Here is a 7971-nt window from a genome sequence, read left to right on the forward strand (position 1 = left end):
CCGAAGAAATCATTACTGCTAAGAAAATAAGAGTTTAATGTGACAGACACTTGACCTTATAATTATTCAGACTGCCTTTTTCCACGATTTCTAAATGTTAAAAAATTAGCCATTTCTAGAAGACAAAGTATGTTAATAGAAGAGAATAATTATGAGATTCCAACTAAAGTGAATAAATTAAGGCAAGTAAACTGAATCTTATGGTTGGTGAACTTTCTAATTCATTTCCAGTCTTATAAGGGTGAAAAGGTGGAAAACTTACTAGCTTAAATTATTTAAGCACAGACCCTGACCTATTATTGACTGACCACTAAGCTATGCTGCTATGCAGGCCCATATGTAAATATAAAACTGCAACTTTTAATTTCTTTTAATGAGTGGAGACATCAAAGTTTGCATCCTGCTGGGGAAACAGCTTCCATAGAGTTAATTTTATTCTTGAGTTCATTAAATTGCCTTTCTGAGTTATCTTGTACCTCGTTGAATTTCTTCAAAACAGCCATCTGAATTCTTTATCAGTTAGATTGCAGCATTCTGTGTCTTTCGATTGCTTTGCTGAAGAATTGTTTTCCTCTTGTGATGCCGTATTACTGGGCAATTTCATAGTGTGTGATAATGTTAAAATGCACCTTTACCATCTCATTTGAAATGGCAAACACCTTTCTTATTTAGGGAAGGCTTTGTTTACCTTGATTCAACAGTTCAACAGATTGACAATTAGAAATCTTTCTTTTGTTTTCCAGAAGCTGGCTCTTAGCACAAATTTCTGGTTTCTTTTAGTGGAGCTGACTTGCAACTAAAGTTGGGAGTGACCCTAAAAAATATGGCATGAAAAGAAGGTGGTGGCAGCGTGGGAGAGATATATGCATAGCACTGGGGCTTTGGCTGTGTCTAGAGCCCATAGGGAGTCCCAGGGGACTGTGGGTTGTCCTCTTGCTGAAATCATGGGGTGGACAGCAGGAAATGTGATCCGTTATTCTCTTTGTCTGCCTTCTGCCCTTTCCTTTCCCTCCTCCGGGTCACTGAGGTCTCTTCACAGATACAGGTGCTGCTGGAGAGCAACAGGTCTCTCCAGCTGCACCCAGGGGAGCCAGACAGATTTTCACTAAACACCTTTCCACCTCCTTGGCTAGAGAGGCCACCACTGCCACCTTTGCCTCTATAGCAGCCGTGACACCCTCGGCTCCACAGTCTCCTTCGAGGTCCAACCCACCCACTTTCAGATGCACAAAATGGATGTTTCTCAGGTGTCCTGGTGTGCTGTGCAGTCACTTTTGTTTGGTTATGGACGTCCAATTAGTCCATAAATCAAAGGAGAAGAGTAAAGGAATATCTTACGCCACCAAGGTGCTGATGTCATTCTCTATTTCTCTTATGTCAATGGGGGTGATTGAGACTTGGAAAAAAGAAATCTCTTCTCTCTGAATTTTTTCTAAGTGGGCGTTGATTTAAGGTTTAAATGCAGTTCAATTGTTTCCTGGGAAAAACAGGGATGCAGGAAATTTTAGGCAGGGAACCTAAGACAGGCCACATTCCAAGGAACAACTACAGGTGCCTATTTTTCTGTATAAAAATCTTACTCATACTAGAAGAGAGAGAATCTTATCCGGGAGTCAGAATTTTCTCTGAGAGCAATCCAATCTAGAGGATAAAGCCCAACATGGTCACCCAAAGCTCCATAAGATTCTAGAATCAAAACCCTATCACTCGGGGCTTCCCTGGTGGCGCAGTGGTTGAGAGTCCGCCTGCCGATGCAGGGGACACGGGTTCGTGTCCCGGTCCGGGAAGATCCCACATGCCGCGGAGCGGCTGGGCCCGTGAGCCATGGCCACTGAGCCTGCGCGTCTGGAGCCTGTGCTCCACAACGGGAGAGGCCACAACAGTGAGAGGCCCGCGTACCGCAAAACAAAACAAAACAAAAAACCCTATCACTCAAGTTCTTGTTCCGGGATGGTGGCATAACTCCTTTCAGCCCATCTTTCAAATATCTGTAAACTCTCTGGACAAATGACTTAAAAACCCACGACTAGTTGAAGATACCGAAAAGTAAACGAAGGCAGACATTGCGTGGAGGGGATGCAAAACTTGAATAATTGGTCATGACGGGGATGGTCTCCTATTTTTTGTTTGATAAGTTTTGGTTTTTGCCCTCTTTGTCCCTGGAGCCAGCCACCGTTGTCCAAAAATACTGGTGGTTAAAAACGCAATAGATTCCTTAACCACTAGATGACACTTGCGAACCCAGCATTTTCAAGATAATTTACTCATTTTGGTTGATAGATGGCGATACAGTCCTCTTCAAGATCAAAAGAGGTATTTAACATCATTTACAGAGTGAACAGGCAGTCTCAGGAATACACTCTGTGCTTAACAAAAAGGACTCTATTATGAACAAAGAGTTTTTTCTGAAATGGTAATAATGTATTGTATCAGGTGGTAATACAGAATAAAACTGACTTCCCCATTCACAACCATGCTTGGGCATGTGCTTATCTTTGCTTATTTTTTCATCATAAAAATTATGAATAATTAAAGAAACTCATCTCACTTGCTACAATACAAGCAGTACTGTCTTTCTGTTATAGCTAGAACCTAACATTCTTGAAGCATAACTGCAGAACCTGCATGATTTTCATACCCACAGGGATTTTCAATAGATTATACTCTGTGCTTATTTATTAACTAAGCTATTTGCTACCTTGAAGCTGCCTCCTGGCACTGAGTCAAATTCAAGACAAGGCTCTAATTATATTATCTCAATTTAATTCTCCTATAACAAAATTAATGATTTATACTCCATGACTAAGCCCTGTGTGAAAAAGTATACATTTTCTATTTTCTATACCAATTCATCTTATTCACAAATCCTCCTTCCCATTAACAAAATAAATAAATAATAAAACAATAGATTAAGATTATATGTCTCCTCCAGCGTTGAACATGGACTTGAGGTAAATTTAATTAAGACACTTTAAACTCCCTGTCAAGCTGTTTCACTCCTCCTAACTTAATCTTTCCTCCTACTTCTCCTTCTCAAAAGGGTCTGCATACTGGTGGGGGGAGTCTCGTCTAGACTGGCCTATGTTCTGTCTTCTCAAGCTTTGCAGACCTCCAGGGAAACGTCTCTCCTTCCACCGCGGCCTCTGGCACAGGTGTGTGTTGCATGAAACTGGCAGCTACTGCTGGTGACCGTGGACCTGCTTTGCCTGAGGTCTCAAGTTCCTCCTACTCAGGAGCCTCTTATCCCCCCTCCCAGGTTTCTTCTTGTCCGATTCTATTATTACTTCTTCATCCTTTATAGAGCTTGGTGGAACTTAACGTCCTAGAAAAATAGTTCTCAGCCCTATCACATCCCCACATTTTTGGGGGTTTTCCCTCTTTCTTTCATAACACTTTTTGTTTAAATTGAGGTGTGATTTACATCCTATAAAATTCATGAATGTTAAGTGCGTAGTTGATGAATTTTGTAAAATATATACATTTCCCTCAACCCAGGAAGTTCTCATGTGATCTTTTCCAGTTAATCTCCCATAACTCAGAGGAAACCATTGTTTTGATTTTCTTAATCAACATTGATTAGATTTCCCTGTCCTAAAGCTTTACATAAAGTGCATCAATTATCTTTTGCTAAACAGGAAATTGTTGATAGTCATCCATGTTTGAATGTGTACCAGTAGTTTGTTCCTTTTTATTGCTGAGTAGAATTATATTGCATAAATATAACACAATTTGTTCATTTACCTATCAAGAGATATTTAGCTTGTTTCCATTTTAGGACAATTATGAATAAAGCTGCTACGTATATTCCTGTACAACACTTTTTGGACATACCTTTTACATCTCTTGCAGAAATACCTAACGATAAAATTACTGGGTTGTAGAATAGATGTACTGCTTACTTTGTAAGAAACATCCAGTTTTCTAAAGCGCTCGTGCCATTCTTCACCCCAGCATCAGAGTGAACAAATTGCAGCTGCTGCACATCTGCACCAACATTCAGATTGTTCGGGTTTTTTTGTGGTTTTTTTTGTTGTTGCTGTTTTTTGCGGTACGTGGGCCTCTCACTGTTGTGGCCTCTCCCGTTGCGGAGCACAGGCTCCGGACGCGCAGGCTCAGCGGCCATGGCTCACGGGCCCAGCCGCTCCGCGGCATGTGGGATCTTCCCGGACCGGGGCACGAACCCGTGTCCCCTGAATTGGCAGGCGGACTCTCAACCACTGCGCCACCAGGGAAGCCCCAGACTGTTCGTTTTTTTAAAAATTTTAGACATTCTAGTGAGTATAAAGTATATTATTGTGATTTTTTCATTGTAATTCCTTTACTTTCCTAACATAAAATCCATAAATAACATGACCTAACTACATATGAAATTTGAAAAATAAATCAATATAATACCGATTATAAAGAAATACAAAGAAAGTTACAAATAAAAAATAACGTGTATTTACATATGAGATACTCAAGTATTCCTGCAGTATAAGATGTCATAGAGTAGGCCAGTCATTTCAGGTACAAGCAGAATCACCACAGAGGCAACAGCTCTAATGAGTGCAATATATACATCGCCTTGGTAATTCAATTCATGTTGAATATGAGGAGTTGTTACCTGCAATGTTATTTTTTTGATGTTGAAATTTTTTTTTATAAATTTCTGGAAACAAAATACAATCTTTTCTTAATTTGCATGGTAACAATATTCTGAAGTTCTTAAAATTATGCAAAATAAACGTTGAGTTCACACACAACTGGAATTAGTTCAACTCTAAGGTAGACAGGTTTTTCACAGCCATGAATGTCCAGAGGAAGGTGAGAAATTTGTGCAAGATTCAGAATAGTTTTTCTTGTTGTGAGAACGTCCTCTCACCAGAAAATGTCTAGTATCTCTGGCTTCTAGCCACCCTGATATATTGTGACAGCCAAAAACGCTCCCACACTTTAACCCTGACCCAGAATCACTCCCGAGCACCACTTAGGGTCTGTGGGCAGCCAAGGGCACTGACTCAAGGTCCATCCCACCAAACTCTGCCCTCGTATGTTCTGATCTATCATTGTTCTGCCATTGGGTCACCGTGCTGCTTTAATTTAAATTATTACTGTAAGACATTTATTGTAAAAATTATTGTAAGACATTTTAGGTTGGGTTCCCCCAGGAAACAGAGACGTGCCTGCAGACTGGGAAGAGCTCTCAGGAACACCACCTGTGAGGGAGTGAAGGAAGCAAGACTGGGCACAGGGAGAAGTTGAACTGCAATGCGGTTTAACAGTATCCACAGCGGGTCACAAACACGGGGCTAAGGAGCTGGGACACCCGTCAGAGCTGTTCTCTCTTGAGGCACTTTTGCTGCTACAGATGAAAATGCAGGGCAACAACTGGAGCTAAAGGAGGTGCTATCTCCGCTGCAAATATATCTTTTGTTCTTTTCCAGAATTCGATTTTTTGATGAAATACTGGCAGAAGGAAGATGGAGGAGTATTTGTCTGAGTCTACTCAGACTGCTCTAACAAAATACTGTAGACTGGGTGGCTTATAAACAATAGAAATTTATTTCTCACAGTTCTGGAGGCTGGGAAGTCCAAGGTTATGACAGCAGCATATTCTTGTCTGGTGAGAATTGGCTCCCTTGGCTGTCTTCTCACTGTAACTTCACATGGCAGAAGGGGCAGGGAGCTTTCAAGGGCCTCTTTTTACAAGAGCAATTATCCCATTCGTCAACTCCCAAAGGCACTACCTCCTAACATCATCACCATGGGGGTTATAATTTCAACATCTGAATTTCAGGGAACTCAAATCTTCAGTCCATAGCAGTAGACATCTTCATTATAATTTGATTGTGTAGGGCAGGTGGAATGGGAAAGGTGGGAGAGATTTGTAGACAAAGGCCTGTGAAGAAGTTCCCTGTTAACAGCCCAGTTTGGATGTTTAAGTTTCCTTTTTTTAACACCTTTTTCATGTTAAGGAACTATTATAATCCCCCACCTTACAGATGAGAAAGTTGAGGATCAGAGGTTATGTGAATTTTCTTCAAGCTCCCACAGTTAGTAGACAAGCCCATTATTCCAATTCACACCTCTTTCCAGCAGAACCATCTCAGATATTTTCATATTAAGCAGCACATTAAATTTCAGTGGTGAACTGAAATATCAAGTATTAAATCCTTACTTTTTTCCTTTTGTGCTCAAGCTCCCAGGGGCTGGCTCAAAGTGTGCTTGGTTTATTATCAATTGAGCACCAATGTCGGTGAGAAATCTCAGCCTCACTATGTAAAAACAAACCGTATGCACAGAGACACTTCCTATTTCTATTCTATTCTCAAATAGAATCCCATAATATCAGCTGATAATAGTATGGAAAACATTAAATGCATACCTTTATTAGCATCAATATTTACCTTTTAAAACAAATACCTTTAGTAACAGATCCTAATGTCTTAAGGGCCTTTAGATCAATAGAGATGGATCACTCCGATACTTTAAAAGCAAAATTTACATCAGAAGATACATCCAAATTAAAATCAATTAAGTTTTTTTAACTTTGTCTCAAATGTACAGGTGGAGAATGCTCTAGATCCATATTTTCAAAATAGAGTTCCACAACAATAAATCTATTAATGATACCACCAAATTTGGAGTATAATTCATTTTCATTTAATGATTATATCACATTTAAATAAGCTTGGACTGGTATGAGTAAAGCCAGTGACCTATTTTTTAATGTCTTGGGCCTGTGGCAGCAGCCCACACTCCAGTAATTTCATGTCCTTAATTACTTTACCTTAACTATTTGGCCGGTAGTAATATGGCTTCATTTTGTTTGTCCACTGAGCACTTTCATTTAAGCAGAGAAGCCCACTTTACCTGAAAAAGTAGTCTCTTTTCCTGGTCTTTCTACCTAATGTTCTTTAGAATGGAGGCCATAGGACCCTGAGAACCTCTTTGAAACAGCAAGGACGATGGTCAGGTGAGTGAGGCACTTACCTTGGGTGCAAAATTTAAGGAGATGCATAAAATTCAACAAAGATAATATTTTAATGCTGCATTTAAAAAATAAAAATCAATGTAAAAATCCATGATAAATGAATTATCCAAATTTTAAATAATTATTGGTTTTTCCTTTTAGCACAGGTGCCGTTATGGCTTTGCACAGCACTGTGAAATTTTTGATTCGATAACCCTTTACAATATTCTTGAAACTTCCCCAGCATTTTCCCATCTTTTATTAATGGAGGGGATTTAGTACATTTGGAATCCAACTCACCCCCCTTCTTTCAAGTCCTTTGATGAGTTTGCCCAAGAAAGGTGACATGAAAAAGAAACCTATAAACTTCACAGTACATCTTTTGGCAACCTTCTGTCATCTCTGTTACTCAGACACAGGTCCTAAGGCAGCAAACAAACTAGTGTCATTCACATTTACCTATCTACATAAATTCACACTCCATGTGTCATTTGTGGAAAACTTTCCCTGTCACTTTAGACCTCAATAGTCTCTCTAAAATTACTCCCTACAGTTCTTGAACTGTGTGACTCATTTTGACCCATAATCATACAATCCCTACGATTGCTGCCTGTCACGTATGTTCTCTGAAAGACAAACACTAGGAGCTACTTGCAGTCTTTTACTTACTGTTTGCACCTTCATAACACCTAACAACCAGCTAGCACATAAATATTGAAAACCCACAACTTCCTTTCTTCTGGAATCCAAGAATGCATCTCTTTACTTCTTGGCACATGTATCTTGGGAGTTTGGGACAGTACAATAATCAATGATCTCATCCTTTTCACTGATAAGAGATGTTACTGATATCTCTCTTGGTTTTACCTCAACTAGGAAATGTTCCTGTAACCTTTTAGATGTGTTATCTTAGGTTAGTATTTATCCACTTTTTTTTTCCCTAAGGCATGCTTGCTGCCAGGAGAATGTGATGTAAAGCAGAACCTAGAAGCATTACTCAAAGTTGCAGACGGCAA

This window comes from Phocoena sinus, chromosome 12 (assembly GCF_008692025.1).
Source record: "Phocoena sinus isolate mPhoSin1 chromosome 12, mPhoSin1.pri, whole genome shotgun sequence".
Taxonomy (NCBI): Eukaryota; Metazoa; Chordata; class Mammalia; order Artiodactyla; family Phocoenidae; genus Phocoena; species Phocoena sinus.